This window comes from Equus asinus, chromosome 24, assembly GCF_041296235.1.
Source record: "Equus asinus isolate D_3611 breed Donkey chromosome 24, EquAss-T2T_v2, whole genome shotgun sequence".
Lineage (NCBI taxonomy): Eukaryota > Metazoa > Chordata > Mammalia > Perissodactyla > Equidae > Equus > Equus asinus.
Genome location: NC_091813.1, coordinates 35,083,280 through 35,102,682, shown reverse-complemented (window position 1 = coordinate 35,102,682; position 19,403 = coordinate 35,083,280). Strand labels below are relative to the sequence as shown.

The 19,403-nt window shown below is 36.6% G+C and overlaps 1 long non-coding RNA gene across 5 annotated transcripts in view; it reads right to left on the bottom strand.

Annotated features, from left to right (window-relative positions):
- Positions 1–19,403, bottom strand: part of LOC106848476 (uncharacterized) — an 885,659-nt gene that overhangs the window by 411,791 nt on the left and 454,465 nt on the right. For 4 of the 5 annotated variants that reach the window (XR_011497674.1, XR_011497673.1, XR_011497671.1 and 1 more), the window contains one exon: positions 15,793–15,959. The exons of the other annotated variant lie outside the window; for it this stretch is intronic. This is a non-coding gene — a long non-coding RNA (uncharacterized lncRNA). The remainder of the gene's footprint in view (positions 1–15,792; positions 15,960–19,403) is intronic. 5 annotated transcript variants of the gene reach the window in all.

Below are 19,403 nucleotides of genomic sequence, written 5' to 3'. Positions count from 1 at the left end.
AAATGATATTTATTTTTAAGTGCATTCTACATTCAACACAACTGCATACTCACAACAAATCTATTGCGTTGCCCTGACATAGTTACTGCAAAGGTTTTTCCTTTGCTGTCCCAAGGGCCCAATTGATTTATCTGCCAGAAGCCTAAAGCCCCAAAATAAGATAGCTTTGAGTTTACAGAGGTCATTTTTCATTGTCTAAATAAAAATTTCTAAACAAAAATCTCTCATCCTGTTAACCGCAGGGTCCTTATCTCCCCAGAGGCTACAGCAACCTGAAAGAAGCCATTTCAATTCTTTCATGAAGAAAGATAAAAGCAAGTTTTCGATTAGAAAGCCTAGGAAAGCCTTCTTATTAAATGGTGGTAACAGTAACTAGTTGAAAAGGCAAAACTGTTCTAGAGTGGGGCGGGAGAAATAGGGAAATTATTATGCATGAGACAAACCATACACAGGGCCTGTGAAGACAATCGAGACAGTGACATTTGAGGAGGTAAAAGGAAGTTTATGAATCCTTGTAACTCCTCACAGTTGTTCTACCCAGGTCCTTAATAAACTGCCTAGTTTTATCAAGCATGTTTTCTTAATTGTGTGTGCCTACTTTTATCAACTAACATTAACTACATGTCACAATAATTATGCATTCAGGCCCATCTTCTCTGATCTGTCATCATTCGAAGTGCTTATGCAGCACAGGCAGAGGTGGAATGTAGCATGCTATCCTAGCTTCAGAATAATAGATTTTGTGAGGCTAAGGTAAAATGAAAATTATCAAAAATGACTTCATAGACTAAGTTTTGATAAAGAAGATAAACACAGACACTAATGATGATGTCCCAGGAAACAAACCTTAGCTGTGAAAGAAAAGGAGGATTTTGCTTTTTGGAGAAACCTGCTATGAGTGAAGGAGAATGAAAAACACAGCTCATAATTTAACTTTCAGTAGAATGTAGTAAGAGAAATGAAATAATTCAGGGGCACGTTTACACTAAAATATAAACTTGTTTATCCACATTAAAGTGCCATGGTATTTTGTCTAACATCTCTGAAACAGAGAAAAAGCCAGGATGGAGGGGTACTTAATTCAGTAAGCTTAATTTTTTAAATCTCTTTTCTCAGTTTGTCCTCTAAATGTATATCCTATTAATTTTTTATATTTTTATTAATTTTAAATTTTGATATAAAAGAGACACCCCCAGACAAGAATAAACATTCAAGAACAAAGACACTAGACACAATCTATGAAAAGTCTGGCGTACCTTGTCTGTCTACTCTTGGCCTTAAGGTAGTACCTACAAATATAACTTTATTCCTCTCAGTTTGGATACATATTCTGAAAAGCATCTGAAGGTGCTCTTTATTATGTACCTCAAAAAGAAAATACTTTTCCTCCTTTCCCCCAAGAAAATATGAAAATAAGATTTTTATACATTGATTGTAAAATTTAATTGTCACAAACTAAGGGTTACCCCATAAACCACTGTCAGAAAGCATGACTTCATATTAAATATATTAATGCTAAAATTATTATATCTGACGGGGAATATCTACATTTTCTAGTCACTTATTATGCCAAAAATTTATCTTAGTGAATTCAAATGGAAGCCATGTTGCTCAAAACCAGATAAAGCACGAAAATATAACATAAAAGTTTTCTCTGTGTGTGTATTTGTGCACGCGTGTATGCGTGGTTTTGTTTTTGTTTTTGCTGTGTCATATAGCTATGATGGGTAAGTGATAATACCTGCTTTGAACATTTCTCAGCCAAAATCATCTTCACTATTTTCTATGGGGCAGATCTTTAGAGATTATCACTAGTTTATGTGTTATGAGGGACCCAATACTGCCTCATAAGAAAATATGTGCTATGAGGACACCTTTGGGCAAAGTCTGATGCTTTTCTATCCAGAGATGAGGCTTTATATACCTCAATTATTGCTCATAGGATACTGAACACATGACCAGTTTTACTGTTTCTTAGACGTATGGATCTGCCCTGAACCAGAAATACAGAGTATTTCCTCCCTGGGCCTCCATCAGAGAGTAGAATGTTGATCTCCCAGATCTTACATGTCCATCAAAATCCAAACTGAGGGAACAATGATGTTTAGGAAAAAACCTGAAGGCCTTCCCTCCTCTATAAATTAAAAATTCTGCTTTGAATCAGAATGTCCCACTAGAGAGTATCATATATGGCCCCACACATAATTGATGTCATTGGGTTGTTTATTGGTGACCCCGACTCACTCTACAAAACGATGCAGACAACAAGCAGCTCTAGAAAATGCCTAATTGCAGTTCATGTGGCAAGGTTGCAGAAGACATTACCTCCTACATCATTCTGTGTTCCCCACATCAAGATCACGTAAGAAGTGTTATCTAGAAATTAGTGCTCAAAAAAATCTGTGCTTTCCCTGAGAAACTATTAGATCTTGTCTTTGTTGATACTAGGTTTTCGATAACTGATTTTATCTACTTTATTATTTTTTCCTGTATTACAATTTTAGGTCATTTAAAACATTTTGGGAAACAGACTGTGGCATAAATAATAACAAGAATGGTTAAAATGATTGAACTCACATTACAATAGTCCTACAAATTAAAAGGAACACCTGACGCATATTGGCCTGAGTAACACAGTCAGGTAAGTCATAAGGAGAGGTCTGGAGGGAGATGGTCCGTGGCTAGTGCAGCTGCTCAGCAATGTCAGCAGGGACCACGCTATTGCATCTTTCTACATTGCTATCATTAGAATTTTATTTTTTCATCTCTGTGTTTGTTGATTCTTTGTTGTGGGACTGCTGCACTGTTCCAAATAATAAGACGATATTCAAAGATGAGAAGCAGAGGGAAGAAAGAGCACCAGCTTTGCCTATGTCAGGAAGAAATTATCACTCGATGTCCCCCAGTGGACTTCTCCTTAGGCATCATGGATATAATGAGAACACATGGCCCCCTCTTACTGCAGTGAAGGCTGGGGAAGGGAGTACTGGCTTTCTGGACCTTGCAAGTGGGGGTGGCAAGAGAAAGGGTACTTGTACATGGCTAGTAGATTATCAAAAACAATATAAAACAAAAAACAGGCTCTGCTGTAGTTATTAAAAAATCCTCAAAAGAAGCTTCTAAATCCTCATCAAGTTCAGAAAATAATAAAGTACTATATTGACTATGACAGTATTATAAAATAGCTGAGCAAGCTGTCGAGTTTTGTCTTCATAATCTGGATGGCTAATTTTTAAATGTAATGGCATCATACTATCATTAGTGAGATCTCGAGGTCCAGAATAAACTTAGTGTGAAGTTCAATCTTATGATAGTGGATGTAAATCACACATCAGACAGAGTTCTTAATAATGGATAATTTCTTTGTCCAACTTCTTGTCAGACCTGATAGGTTTTTACATTGCATTATGACTGACAAAGAACAAAACGTCAACTCTGCCTATACTTTTTTTTGCACAATGTTCTTGCTTTATTAGTCTTACATTTGATTTGTGTTTTCTTTGCAAAAATCTTTTTAAGTCACATATTCCTTTAACAAGGGCTCATTTAGTTTAAATGGGTAATATAATCCATATATTCGCTTGCCTAGGCACATGGAAACTATAATATTTGACATTAAGTTTAGTATGTATCAGGTACAGTTTAAAAGATTTTATTCACATTCTCTGATTTTATCATCACAACAGTCAAACAAGATAGATACTATTAGGATCTCCATTTTATGGATTAAAAAATTGAGGCTTACTGAGGATTTAGAGGTTATTCAACTAGTAAATTGCTGGGCTTGAATTCAAAACCAGGCTAGTCTGATCCCAAAGCATCTTTTCTTAACTATTCTACCAATAAGTCAGTTAATTGAGTAATCAATCAAAATTCAGCCAAGCACAACCTTCGATGAAATAGAATTTTAAGGCACACTCAGGGTCTAGGAAAAAGAAAGAAATCAAAACAAAACCAATACAATATTACGGATTTATTGATGGTAAACCTCTGGGAAAATTCAATCCAATTTTACATTTGTATCTATGGTAGAGCACAATAAAGGTTTATCTCTAGAATAATGGTGGGTTATCAGAATGTTCTTAATCACCGTCATTTCTAAGAAAGGAAAGATATGAATGTATTTTATGAAATCTGAAAAGAGAAAGAATATTCTAGTAAACATTCAGTCAATAAGGAAATTCAATATAATTTAAAGTCATATTCAGTTAATTTAAAGGCCTTACTATACATAGGAAACATCATGAGATTTCTGTCCTAATTCTTCCATAAATGCAGAGGTGACATAAACAACTGTGAACTTTCTTTGAAAGAACCAATAGAGTAGCGAACTCAATGAACATTTGATTTTCTGGTGACACTGCTATTAGAACTCTTGAACACAGATATTACGTGAACGTTGGGGGCCAGCAAGTTAGTCTACACTCAGTAGGAGTATGTTGACTGTCACTGATAAGCCCTCAGTCTACATGGCAATCCATCTAAAGCAGTGAGCTGTGCCCCTGAATCCTCAGCTTATTCTCATGGCTCTTATTCTGACAGATTTAAGCTAGAATTTTAAAAATTCATCTACTTATTCTTAAATTCTGATTCCAAACACTAGCACGCTTTTGTTTTAACTCTCAGATGAGGTAATCAAAAATTAATTGAAATGCTACCATCCAATAAAATAAAACTTTCATCCAGTCTATGCCATGTGTCCTCTGATTTGTTCCAAATGGATGTTTTTTAAACACCATCCTCACTTCTGGATCACTTGATGGGAAAATAGGTTGTCTGACTCTCGCCTACCTCCTATTCTCTTTGAGAATTTAGGTATTTTCCCCTGCTTTACTCTTAATATCTGAAGTGATAAAATTGCTTTCGAATTACTTAGATTTAGATGCAGAATCTGATGAAAATCAAATTCAAACTGATTTGATAAAACAGCAACAATAGAGAAGTTTCCAGAGACCTGAACTGATGGCTTGGTTTAGCCACATGGACTGTGAAACACAGACATTGTTTTTCCCTCTTTGCCCCAAACCAGTTCCTGTTTCTTATACTTCAAATCTCTTCCCAGAATGCAAAATGACTTACTGAGCTCTTTTGTGTCAAACAGGTCTTCTTTCCAGCAAGATGTCATCAATTTTTACACTCAAACTGGTCTTTATCTCACTCTTGAGAATTAGTGGGATATATTATCAAATAAATTATGCTCAGATCATGCATTTAGTCCCAATCTAGATATGCTTGAAATTTTCTTTAAAGATCGTTTTCCCATGCGTTTATCCAACTAACATTTATTAGGAACGTTGAATATGTGATGTTCTCTGCTAGGTGGCTTTATCTTTAGTCTCATCTCATATGTAGGAGAACTTGCTTATCTCAGAAAGTGCCCAAACAAGCAAATAGAAGCGTTTTATAGAAAAGTGATCACTTCAACTGAGATATGGATAATGTTCCCGAAGCTTTGCAAGTAAAGCTTTGCAGGAAGTTCAACTTACTCCATGATTTATTTGCTACCTTTCTTCTCAGTTAGGACTATTAGCACACAAACAATAGAACTGGTCAGAATGATACAGGGAATCTTCATATAGCCTCTGGCCTCAAGGAGCTTCTAGTCTCATGGGAAGACAGAAAAATAAATATACTCTCTAATCTAATTTTTATGCCATTTCAAGTGATGTGGGAATATAGTTATTTAGGTGTGGTACTCAGACTAGAAGTTTTCAGAAAGGTTTCCCAGAGTAGGTGATGTTCTAGCTGAGTCTTGCAAGGTAAGTTTTATTTGGCCAGAAAAAGATGGGTAAGAAAAGCACGCAGGCACAGAAAACAGCACCAGAACAGGTATGAAGTGTAGGCAGGGAACTACAGCCAGTTTAGTATGATTGGGTATAAGGTATGAGGTATACTAGAAGGACCCGGGGCTGGAGACTGTGCATAAGAGTCAGGTGAGGCCATTTCAAGAAACTCAAAATGTACCATAGATCAAAAGGAGGCAAGGAAGGGATTTAGGGGAAAATTAAAGAATTAGGTTTTAAGTTTGCATTTTAGAGTTATTTCTCTGACTCGAATCATTGCTGCAGGTTGAATAAGGAACGAAAACTGGAGGCAAGTTCTCCCAGTCAATATCAGGAGGAAGAGGAGATTCTCTCAAGAGCTCTCTCTCCCAGTGGAATCTGACCATGCAGTAGATCCTTGAATCTGTGGGTTCCTTGTTCACATCTGATTCTGGACTAACATTCCTTGCCTCCCTTCTCTTCCCCTTCATGAGTTAAGCCTCATGCACCATTCTCTTGTCCCAATAACCTGATTTCACTTCCTTAATCCTCCCACTCTTTAAGACCCCAGTCAACTCAAACCAACTTCCTTCTCCTAAGGAGGAGAAAGAGTCAAAAAGAAGCAAATAAGGTGCATTCTTCAAAAAAACAATATCGTAAATTTATAGCATTAATCATATGCTTATGTATTTCACATACCTAACTATTCTAAAAGGAAACATTTAGCCACAATATGGCTCTATGTAATGAGTTTCCCTACATTTTATGCTTATCCAGTGATATCTACATTTTAGGATAAAAATAATCTTAGTAGATACATATGCAACACTAGCCACTGACATTAAGAATACACAATGACATAATTGTATTCCACGAGAAAAGTCAGATGATTAATTCCCAAGTGTTTCAAGTAGAACACTAAAAGAGAAACAAATAATGCACATACGAGCGCACACACACAAACTATGCAAATAATTATTTTTTAAATTTTAAGCTATGTTATTGAACTTACTTGGTTACTAGAAAAAGATCTTTATAAAAAGCACCCTGAAATAGCACTGTGGGACTTAAAACCAAAAAAAATAAAAATGCACTGCTATATAGCTTTCCGTGTGGAACCCATAATGTCCCTGATAGAGACCATCATGTTTTTGGACACATACGCTGTTTTCTACTATTTCTTTGATTAGTCCTCATTCTTGCTCTTCAGGGTTTCTATCATAATACAAGAAAATAAAATTTTAAGCCCAGAAGGATTTTTAAAGTAATGCAAGCTATTGATCGGTGCAATTTTTTTCAGCCAGAGCTTACTATTGTGTCCAGATTTCTTACAGCTCCAATATGCCCAGCAGGTTAATATTAGGTAAGGTACAAGCTGTTAGAAAACCACCAGTAAATGTTTTTCCCCTCAGTGTTGCTACATAGTTCAAGCTCCTATGGGGCAATAACAAAACTTTACTTCTTTGCTTTTATCCAAACCTCAGACTTTGGGTACACTTTGAGCGATAAAAAGCAGTCATGAGATACTAATTCAAATATAATTTTACTGAGTTGGTTAACCCTAAAGGATTTATTTTAATGGGTATATCCATGCCTGTTGTCCAACCCAGAAAGACCTCTTAAATAGCCAACTTCTCTCCCACACACACACTCCCAGAAGACAATGGGTAAACTATAAATAGTCATGCTATTGCCTTCTCTAATTGGATATCTAATCTTCCCACTATCTGCCTCTCCCAGTCTCTGTTTTGAATCTTCTTCTGGCTCCTGGTCTCAAGTCCTTTGGCTTTTAGCTATATCCATCCTGTTTAACCTCTGGAGACTGTCCTCTACTTCAGAGTTAGCTTCATAGGAAACTTAAGCTTCAAGTTCTCTCATTTGCACAGGTCCCTTCCATGGCCCTGAGTGGAAAACTAGCAATATGCCCATAAACTCTTTTTATACACATTGAATAGTAAGCATTTTTCTTTTTTCTCAAAGAGAATCCCTCATATTTGTATAAGCTTTGGACCCCACAAAAACCAGAACGACCCCTAATTTCATCCCTAAACTGGCTTTTTGGTTGAGATTTTCCTCGTAGAACTCTTTCCTCTCCATCTCCACCAGCTGGGTTCCACTGAGTGAGTCTTACAGGTGTGTTCCGGCTTGGCCTAGTTCTCTAGGTTTCCGGGCATAATGCCCTGCCAGGCTCAGCACTGGGCCTTTATCAGTATAGCAGAATGAGTACCTGAACTACCAGAAATAGTATAAAACAAGTACTGCCCTAAAAGCACATATGTATACAAAATTAAGACCCAACATAGGATATAAAACAGTTTACTTTCATCAACTGCTGCCAGTTTCTCTGGGATATATCCTGGAATTACATGAAAATTGAGAAAAAGAAAACTATTTCAAATACCAGGCACACCTAAATATCTCTGAGTGACACGGTTTAGCTACAGATCTAGGGTCTTGAAAGTATGTTTATTTCCACCTAAATTATGCACCGCACCATCAGAGACTGCAGCCCAAGTTGATAAAGCTGTGCATGTGGGGCTGTCCACCTGCAGAATGGCAGGTGGAAAATTATTCAAGGGAAGGAGCTTAATTGGTGACCTTTAAAATAATGATTCATTACCTTAAAACACTTTTATTGTGTCAGCATGAGTGCTGCAATTGAAACTAATATATTTAAATCAAAAACAGTAGGTCTTATTTAACCTATCTTTAAACAAAAAAGTACCTCTTAAAGAATTTGTTGGAATTCTTTATCTTTATTGCCCCTTCTCCTATTCCCCTTTCCTCTTTTTCCTTCCTTCCTTTCTTTCCTTCTCTCTTCCTCCCTCCCTTTCCTCCTTCCTTCTTTCCCTCCCTCCATTAAGCCCTCTTGGGTTGCTAGGGCAGTCTTTGTTTGTTTATTTGCAAATAAAGTGGTATCTGCAGAGTAGATTCTACTCCTAAATGTCAAAGTCCTTTCTCCGTTTTCTGAAAGCAAATGGCGAAAAGTGACTTCAGGAATAACTCTTCTAACCAGCCAAAGAAGTCAGGCAGACCAGCATTCAATTTTTCATCCAACTCTTATTAGCTATTGCATGGAGTTGCTTAGGTATGGAAATAAGATAATATACGTAAAGCACCTGGTAAGGTTCTGGACCCTTAATAAAGGTTAGTTCATTGCATTCTTCCTCGCAATTTAATACCGTGTCCTCTACAACCACCCAAGGAGAACAAAGTCATGGCATATATTATTATACGCTCAGTCCGAAGGCAACCCTTTTAGGTCTTACATTTGGCCTGGAATTTGCCCAGATCGAAAGAATGCCTGAAAAAGTTGGCAGCCCATTAACTGATATGCTGAATGTGTTGCATGACCCAAAAAACTCAGATTCCCACATGCTAACATGGATCTGAACCTAGTGCAGACATATGTAAGCAAGCTGCCATTCTAGTACCAAGAAAATAAATGGCTGGGCAGAAGCTATATTTACTAGGACATGTTTGTGATTTTCCAAGCAAAATTTTGTGACCAGTTTTCATTATATTCTGGGCTATGTAATTTTTTATGGCATACACATTTATAAATAAAAGCATGAGAGCCTCTAAATCACTGACTTAGGCTGAAATGATGCCTCTAGGGTTTGGGATTATAAAAAAATAAAAGGAGACCGAGCAGGGATCATAAGGCAATATCCTACAGGAAGCAAATTGATACCTGGGATTACAGCAGCAATTCCTTTCTGGCATTCACGAAGGAACATATTTTAGATAAACAAATAGGCAGAACATTTTGGATCTCTGTAAATAGATCTGAAAAGTCAAGCAAGAGCCTTTCCCTATATGGGTGCAAATGACATCATTCATAACCTTTTGAGCAATTGGTGCATTTGGAAGAGCTATAATTTGCAGATATGATACTAAAGTTGAACTATTCACTCTATTTCACGTTATAGTCCTATTAACAGAGCATGAGAAACATAAGCTATGACTAAATTTTTCATGACTTTTTTTAATAGTAGAATTTCACCTGTAATACTTCCCCATATTAATGTAGATATATGTCTTTCTGAATCTGAAAACAATAATAAGTGCTGATTTATTCCCATATCAGTATTTTCTGATAAATGCCAGGATTGCTGTTTTTTCTAATGGATATTCAGACATAGAAAGTTAAGTAATATGCAGAAGAGATCTTAACTCATAGTCATTTTCTATTTTTTAGTCATATGTTCGACAAGTATCAGTGTGCAAAGTACTTAGTGAGGAGTTTGGAGGAGCCTGAAATAAAAAAGGACACATCATAAGGAATTTAGAAACAATAGGAGACAAGAGATGTTACACAAATACCTATGATGCAAGAAGCAGCTTAACATGTGCCATGAGAAATGTACAAACACTGGACCATAGAGTTTCAAAAGAAGGCAGAAGTGTGTTTAAGATAACTCAAACAAGCTTCATGGAAAATGTCATTTAATCTAGACCTTGAATCACAAAAAGAATTTTGAAACTGAAAAAGTTGGTGAGATGTATTCAAAGAACCTGATTTTAAGTAAACTTGCATTTGTGGTTGTTGGATAAAAACTCTGAGAAGTAAAATTAAAATCTAACAAAAGGAGGGAAATCCTTTCACTTTCACACCCACAAATTTCACCAATTATTTCTAAACTGGTGCAAAGATCAAAGTGTACTAGGGATACGAAATAGTATGAGCAAAGAATAAAAAGTCACTAACCCTCTAGTGGTTACTGTATTTGAGGTCCAACAACTAGAAATGGAACGATGGAGTAGCATTACTGACATCATCTGGGGAACTCTGCGGCATGTCCAGGGAGCACTGTAGCTTCAAACAAGAATACATGTACCCTACGCCATTTAGTTGAGTACTTATTTTAAAAGACATCAGAATAAGAAACATCAATAACAAATTACTACATGTTTGTTATGTTTTCTTTTTTAGTGCATTTTTCCATTTACCTAACAATGAAAAACATCGTATTACTTTGATTTTATTTGAATATACAGTCATGAGGATGGGGTGCGAGATATAAATTGGATGTGCTGCTTTGATAAAGTGCATAAATTACTCTCTCCTTTATTTATGCCATTCCCTTTCATTATTTATAGTTATGCTCACTGAAGAGAACAAATAAATCCTATGACGACACTCTACAAACCCCTGTTGGAAATATTATGCGTTCGCATACACCAATCCTTTTCACAGGGTGAAGGCATTGCAAACAGCTCCTCATGCCCTGAGTTTCTACTGTGTACCCTGGGTCACTCGTAGGCATGTTCATAAACAATGTTACGACTGGTGAAAGCAGGCACTATGGACATGGAGAAAAATAGAGGGTAGGAGGGTTTGATACATGAATAACTATAAACAAGAATTCCTGCCTACTTAAAAATTAGTTGCAGGGTTATTACTAAAGCGACTTTTCCATTAACTCATGTTAATAACTTCTGGATTTGAAAACATTGTCTTGGGTCAGCTCTGGTATATTTCACATTCTGGAAGGTAATAATTTAAATATCAGTGAATATAAGATATATCTGACTACAGTTCTTTGCATAAGCAGTGCAAAAATATTCAGAATCAACAGAAAAAATGCATTTCTATACTCAATTTGAATAGAATTAGTGAATCACGACCATACAAACTAAACTTGGGTGTGATGCAAGCACATCCAGAGAGACAAGGAGCAGAACGAGCAGGGGTTGCAGGAGGAGGGAGGGAAGGGGAAGATATGGGAGGACCAAGCAAATAGCCTCTTTATACATTGAGATGGTTTTGAGAATAATAATGTGCTAGTTTCCTTTTTTTTTTTTTAATCCAAGTGGCTATTGAAGATTGTAATGATTTAGTCTAAAAAGCAATGCTGGAAAGCCTCTTCGGAGATTGCCAACTCCCACTGTGCAGAAACACTGTGTCCCTGCGCGCTGGTGTAATGGAGACAAACAAAAGAAACACTTCAAGGAAAGGGGAAGCAGAAGAGGGAGGGCGAAAAAGCACCGAGAATGTGGTTCCCAGAAAAGCAGTAAGAGTTCTAGCAATGCCAAAAGCAAGCATAACAATCTCCAAGTTTGAAACTGATATAAGTTAAATAAAAAGCTCAATTTAAGTAATATAATGTTATGCTCAGTGGAAATAACAGTAACTTATCATCAACAATTACAGTCTAGTCTCTCTTACTCCCCACCTTAAACCAGCCAACTTGATTTCACCTTTTCAGACTTCCGTATGGGCTCCTATTGGGAGCTAATATATCTGAAAGATCATTAGTTAGGGAAACACATTGCTCTGTTGCTTCTGTCTGCTTGCAAGTCTCTCTCCCATTTTATCCCTTTCTTTTGCCAAAATAAATGTTTTTAAAATAAATATATGTAACTACACAATGAAACTGTCCTAATTAAGATGATTCTTCTTGGTTACTTCAGTTTCTATATAGATTTAAACGTGGCTTATTACCTCCAGATTCTGACCATTATAAAAAGGTCAATAATAATTGCTGTTTATTTGCTTTCAGATGCTCTTAATGTAAAACTTTTGTGAGATGGTGAAAACCAGTATTGTGCGCACTTTCTAGAAAACCTACTAAGATCAACATTTTAGGAAAGTATGTTTAAATTTGTTTTTAATCTCAGATACTTTTAATCACAATGTCTAATTTTAAAACTACGGAATGAGAAGGACCAACTCTGCTTAGTGCCATTATTTCTGTATCAGGAACTGATGCATCTTGGATATTCATTATGTATCTTTGTATTCTAAACCAGCTTAAAATTTCTAATTATGTTACTCATCTTTGTGTGAGGTTTATCTATAGGTTTCTGTGGAGTATTTTGGTATTACTACATTTCATAAATGGTGCAGTGTCAATGAGGCATCTGTTTCTTGTACCCAGCAACTCACTCCCTAATCAGATCACATTGGGTCTTTCTGATAGAAGATCCTCATATCTCTATTTGGAAGGCAAATTATTATATCTGAGAACTTTTTTAGGCAAAAAAATGGGGAAAATACGGTAGCCAAAATGCCAAACCACCGATGCTGCCAACGTTATTTTTAGGGTCACAAAATATTGTGAGAATAATCCATTATTCAAGATTTGGGGGGTTTTTTTGAGTCATGATCTTGATTATGCCAGCATGTTATCATTAAGTATTACAAAGCCTAATTCTAAAATTTAACAATATATAGAACTTTCATTATTAAACAAAAATATTTCACCAATAGACACAAAATATCATTGAATAATACTCTTTCCTATGGTCCACATAAATAATAGTTTTTTAATATAATATTAATACTCTTAATATCTGAGTAGCTATTAAACATACCTGGCTATATGAAAGGAGAATAACAAAGAACAATACAGGAATTCTGCTCTCACTGACAGTTGCTGTTTATGATTCTTGGATAAAGAAAACCTTTTTTTTCTTTAATATTATTCAAGAGCTTGAAAGACCTAGCTGTTATCGACAGGCAGATCCATTCTTACTCATAAGACTCAAATGTTTCATTTCGATATCTCTTGTCCCCTTTGTTTTTAATTATTTATTATTAGTGCTAGCATATTATATACAATACAATGATAGTTATTATTACATAATGGCTAATATTTATGAAACATTTACCATGTGCCATGCAGTGTTATAGGAGTTTTACATATACTGACACATTTAATTCTCACAACCACCTGAGAGATGTATTTTATTACCCTAATTATATAGATGAAAGGTTAAATAACTTGCCCAAGAGCAAATGCATTTTAAGTGGAAGTCAGAATTAAACCCAGGCAGTCTGACTTGTGCATGTACTTCTAAGCATTGATGTCAATGCTTTTAATGCCTAAATATGCCTATATTCATTTGAATATATTCAAATTACCACTGAATTTTATATAGTATTTCCAAATAGTAAAATATATAGAGTTTACCAATAAAATTTTACCACACCTTTCAGAGGAAACACTATTATTATCACATATGTCTGTCCATCCTCTGGAAAATAAAATTTTAAAAGGTAGAACATAGAAAAAAAGGCAGAAGCATCTCTGATTTACCTCATGAAGGGATAAAAGATGGAGGCCTCCTAACACTCCTAGAAAAAACAACAAATTTCATCCACTTCCTTCTTCTTCCTTTTCTTTTGACAATATTAATAGTGCTACAGTTTGTGTTATTCTTCTTGCTCACTTTTATTTTTAAAAAGGAAGAAAAAAGTATGTCTGTCAGTTAATGGTTAAGGGGGATGGGTTTTTATTTTACTCTTTCCTAGCAAGATCTGGACAATTATTTTTCTAAAATACAAGTTTTTTAGAAGACACTTTAATGGCAAATTTTGTCTCTCTTCTTTCATTGTGATGCTTAACAAGACAGTCTGGGTAGGTGGTGGTTGTTTCCCAGCTCAGCAGTGGGTTGCTGGCTAGACAATTAGCAGGTCAGTCTAAAGAAACTAACCTGTGAATAGTGTGGAACTCTAGATGATGATGATGGTCTGTGGTAGTCTCACTCTCACTTACAAGTCTGCCTCTGGCCTTTCACACCTGGACCTGAGTTTCTGCTTACATTCAGAGTAGAAGCAGGGGAGGCGTAAATAAAGCAACCTTGGGACAGTAATGTACCAAGCTGGAAAAATACAGTCTGCTTTCTAGAAGCTCACAACCTAGTGAATGAGTGAGTGGCAGAGACTGAGAGAGTTTACTGTAGGAAGCTCTGAGGTATTGTACAAGTTACTAAGGAGGACAATGCCACAGGATCCAAGAAGGGACAGGGGCCAAGGCAGGGTAATCAGGAAGGCTTCACAGAAGAGACGATTTGTGCCTGGGGCCTGCAGACGGTTTGTCATCAAGCCAACCAAAGAGAACAGGGAGAGGGATATGCAGAGAGGAAAACATTTCTTGCCAGAAGAAAAATAAAACAATCCAATCAATTTCACTTGTGCAGAAATCAGTTCTTAGAAACTACTTACAAACTCCAGCAGAGCAGAAGGTTTCTCATCCATTCCCAGCAAGTTTGTAATCCCACATGGGGCTCTCCTCATTCATTTGCCGAGAGTAAGAATATGGGGCAGCAGTGGTGAAATCAACCAGCAATGATTTTAACCCCTCAGCCCTCCTTCTTTTAGTCACAGCACCTTCCTCTCATTTTGCTGCTCCTCTGTTTGGAGTTCTTTTAAGCAGGGTGCTTGTGGCTTTAAAAATGCAAAATGGTTGCCAAAAAGAACAGTTTTGCCATGTAGCAAATGTTCATACTCTGCAATGCTAATTTATGTCCTTTCCTATAGTTATACAGGTTGCTATGTGCAATGAATTAAACATCAATGAAAATTATTTGATGATGCTATTAGGGACTATATTGAGAAAATAGATGTTTGAGTACAGGTGTTGCCATTCTAAGGAAGTGACTTTTTTTTCAAGATTTGAAAAGCCACAAAAACGACAAGCATTTGGAAAATGCAACTATTGGAAAAGTTAACATGAGTAATTTTTCTGTTTCTTAATCTGGGTACCAGTTACATGGATGTGTACAATTTGGAAAAATTCACCAGTTCTACACTTATAATAGGTAAAATTTAATTTGTGTATTTTATATGTTAATAAAAACTTTGAGAAACTTTAGCATTAGCAATGAAATGTTTAACACATTCCAAATGCAGAAATAAAATCATATTTTCAATTTAAAATCTAAAACAAAAACACCAGGTAAATAGGAGAAAACCTGTCTCCACATAGAAATGAATTTTTTCATCTCTTGAAAAAATTCAATCAAATGTAGTAGGTATTCTGTCTGTGTGATATTCAGGGGAAATTCTCCCAAAATGTATACTTATGAATGAAGTATGAAATGCTATTTTTTAAAAATTTTACCTAAGGTCAATACCTTGCTGAATTTGTTTTTACCTTTGTATTTCTCTCTGTACAAGAGAACTGATCAGCCTTGGAGGCTGACAGATAGTTTATATGGCATTTAACAACAGAGAAGGAGGCTCCAGCAGCCAAGAGTGGCAATGACTGACTTCATGGAATACTATAATTGGGAAAATTACCTTGATACTTTCTACTTGTGCTGATTTTCCTTCTGCTGACACTTCTGATGCTCTGAAAGTTGCTTTGCTCACATCTGATGCTCTGGAAGTTGCTTTGCTCACAGCTGATGCTCTGAAAGTTGCTTTGCTCACATCCTCTGCTACTGATGTCAAGGCACACTCAGAATCTTCACATGCCAAAAGAGGAGGAAAACCTTATTTCAATGCCCAAAAGACTTAGCTCTTGTCAAAGATATTCATTTAACACTCACAGTTGGTCTATGGCAACTTGAAGATGTTGTCTTAAAAAGTAGGGCTGGTAGGGGGTGGGGTGTGGAAGAAAAGGCCTGGCTTTCTAGGGAACCCTTGTGCTTTCCATATCCTAAAGGCATGTAATGACAAGAGGCTGTACACTCATAAATGACGAGAAAAATTTCAACTATTTACGAGATCTGTGCTTCTTCCGGAGAAGGGAGTGGGGTTACTCAGCATAATAAGATCATTGCAATTGGCCAAGAAAGGGGATATTTTAAAAACAATAAAAAGTGTATTTGCAAAGCTTTCTCATATAAAAATAACTGCCACACAATCTTATTTCTTATTTAGTTTGGTCAGTTAGAGCTAATAAACTTCATAATAAGAAAAATCATCACCAGTATTAATTGCAAACTTTGAATTTTCGTAATGTTAGGAAACATTAAGCACTCTAACACCACACCAAAAACATCGTCATTCCAAGGCCAGCCTGGTGGCGCAGCGGTTAAATTTGTGTGCTCCACTTTGGCGGCGCGGGGTACACTGGTTCAGATCCTGGTTGCAGACCTAGCACCGCCTATCAAGCCATGCTGTGGCAGGTGTCCCACATATAAATTGGAGGAAGATGGGCAGGGATGTTAGCTCAGGGCCAATCTTCCTCAGCAAAAAAGAGGAGGATTGGTGGTGGATGTTAGCTCAGGGCTAATCTTTCTCAAAAAAGAAAAAAAAACCATGGTCATTCCTAAATATGTGGCACTTAATCCCAAACTACATGAAATAAGCCCATAAAACTCCAAGTCATTTATGGAAAGGTAATCAAATATTTTAGCAGAGATTTGCTATCTGGTTAAATGGCAGACAGATGACAAGTCATTCTACTGTGTAGTCTGACCACATACACATTCATCTTGCATATTCATTTCAGACCATTTATTCATCTTCCACTCCTACCACCACTCCAATATTCTTATCTGATGGTCTTATTTGTACCATCCTGAAATCCATCCCAGAACATAGTGAAGTACACAAACTTAGTTCATCGAGCCTTCTTTTCTTTCCTTAGGCTATTTTTAAAAACTGTGTATTTTACACAATAAATCCTAATTCAGCCAATACCAGTTCATTCAAACAGCATCTGAATTTTAAAACTGGCTCCTTTTCAGACAATTAGTTGGGGTGCCAATTTCCCAGTCAAATAAAATCATTTTCCCATTAACATTTTTGGTTATATAATCTGCTATACAAATATAATACTATTAAAACTCAATGTGCAAATTAAGTCCCTAGAATATCTCAGTTGCTAATTTGGTCAGATAACTCCAAGCATACATTTTGCTGTCATTTAAATTGGAGATTTTTCTGCTGGCTGATTGCTTTCCAAGGGTGAGAATGTGGCTGAAGAGCCCGGTGCATGTCTCAGATTTTCCACACTTTGTACACATGGAAACTGTCTTTAGGCTGGGACTCTCTCCTCTGTCTGTAGAGCATATTGTACTTGCAGCCCTGCCTTTCCTCCTTCTAGGCTGCCAGACACATTTGCCCAAAATGAGTCACTCAGTCTTTGATTTTTGCATGTAAGTTTGGCCTGTCTGATGTTGTTTGCACAGCCATGCCACATTGTTAGAAGTTGTGATTCAATGTGTCCTTGGAGCTTTTCTTTTGCCAGCCCTGCCTACTCAGAGTGCCCCCATTTCAGCTCACTGTTAGCAGCTGACTCAGGGCCTTAAAGTGAAACATCCCCCATGTTTGCCCAGTTCCCATGCTTGCTGCTGTGCTGATCTTTGCTTCACAGTTACAGGCCCAGCTGGGGGCACACTTTTAGTAATCTTGCTTTCCCGTTTATGTCACATATGTCTTGCAGGTGATGCAGGAAGCTGCCTGCGACATCTGTGACAGATCCAGACCTTCCAACCATATGGGAGGTTGGACAGTACCAAACATTTGATTGGATCCAGAGTTTGGCGCCACATTTACTGCCAACCTTCCAAAAGGCACACAGGCCGTCTTGAGTCGGTTTCTATTTCTTTGTTTCCCAGAGCTACAATTCAGAGTAGTTTGATTTTCAACAACATCAGTAATATACACGACTATCACCTACAGATTACAGGTTACTGGTTATACCACTTTTCAGTTCCATTCCTGGGCAAATTACTTACCCTCTTTAAGTCTCAGTTTTCTCATTTGTAAAGTTATGATAATAATAATTTCTGCTTCATAGAGTTAATACATAGGATAAATTAAGAGAGATGATACATGTTAATTGCTTAATATACACAAATGTTCAATAAATGTTAGCTATTGGAGCATATATGATAAAACTAGGTTCTTTAGGCATTAGTATAGCATATGCAGTTTGTAAATGATGTATGCTATATTTATTTGCTCAGCTCGCATGTTATTCCTTGATTTATTGTAATTCTCATTAAGTCTATTTTGGAAATTTAAGAACGTAAGTCCCTAATACTTGTTCTCTGGACCAAGTAAAATATTTCAGTCCATTTCATACTTTCTTCCCGAATAGCATTAACATCTATGATCCACCCTCTCTATGAAGGAAGGCAGGAATCCACTCTTGAATGTTCCAGTTCAGCAAGAGTTCTTGACTGGGACTTATGCCCACTGCTGGTCTTTCCGTCGCGTGTCCCTCTTTTCGTTATTCGGTTCTGAAAATTGGAGGCTAAGGTTGGTTTTCTAAACCCTCACTCAGTTGCATGTGTTTGACCTCTAGGTCCAGTTAATTAAACCATTATCTCTAACTCTGTTTTCCAGATCGACTTGTCACTGTGATATCATCTAACCTCACAATATCCTTAAATAGGAGAAATGAAAGGGATCTCAACAGGCATCTTGTCTTTCATAGAAGGAATCTTTTTCTGCCTGTTGAAAGACTTTTGCAGAAGGAGATCTTACTTGTTTAGTTGCAAATGCTTTCCAACATTAATAAATCACTGCCTTTTATACAGTCAAAAATCTGTCTACTTGGCAGTCTATTATATTATATAGATTATTATGAATAAGTAGACTACATTTTTTCATGCCTGATCTTCAAAATGTTGAAAACAACTATGAGGTCATCCTCAAATTTTACATTTCTCTGTTTAAGCATCTTCAATTCTATCATTCTTTGTAATTTCTGTCCCCCTCCGTATTTGAGTGGCCCTCTTCATTTACTTCTTAAATCTATATGAACTACTCTTTCTTTTGTAGAAATAAGAACTTTTTCTTTGAAAAAGCGCTGTAAAGCAACAAGAATTGAGTAATTTGGGGTCTTTTCATTTTTTTTGTCCTAACAGTACGTTTTCTGAAAGGCAGTGGGTTTATTCCTCTTCTCACCCTAAATTTTGCTCCCAGGGTCCTTTTTCCCTGATCATTTTTCT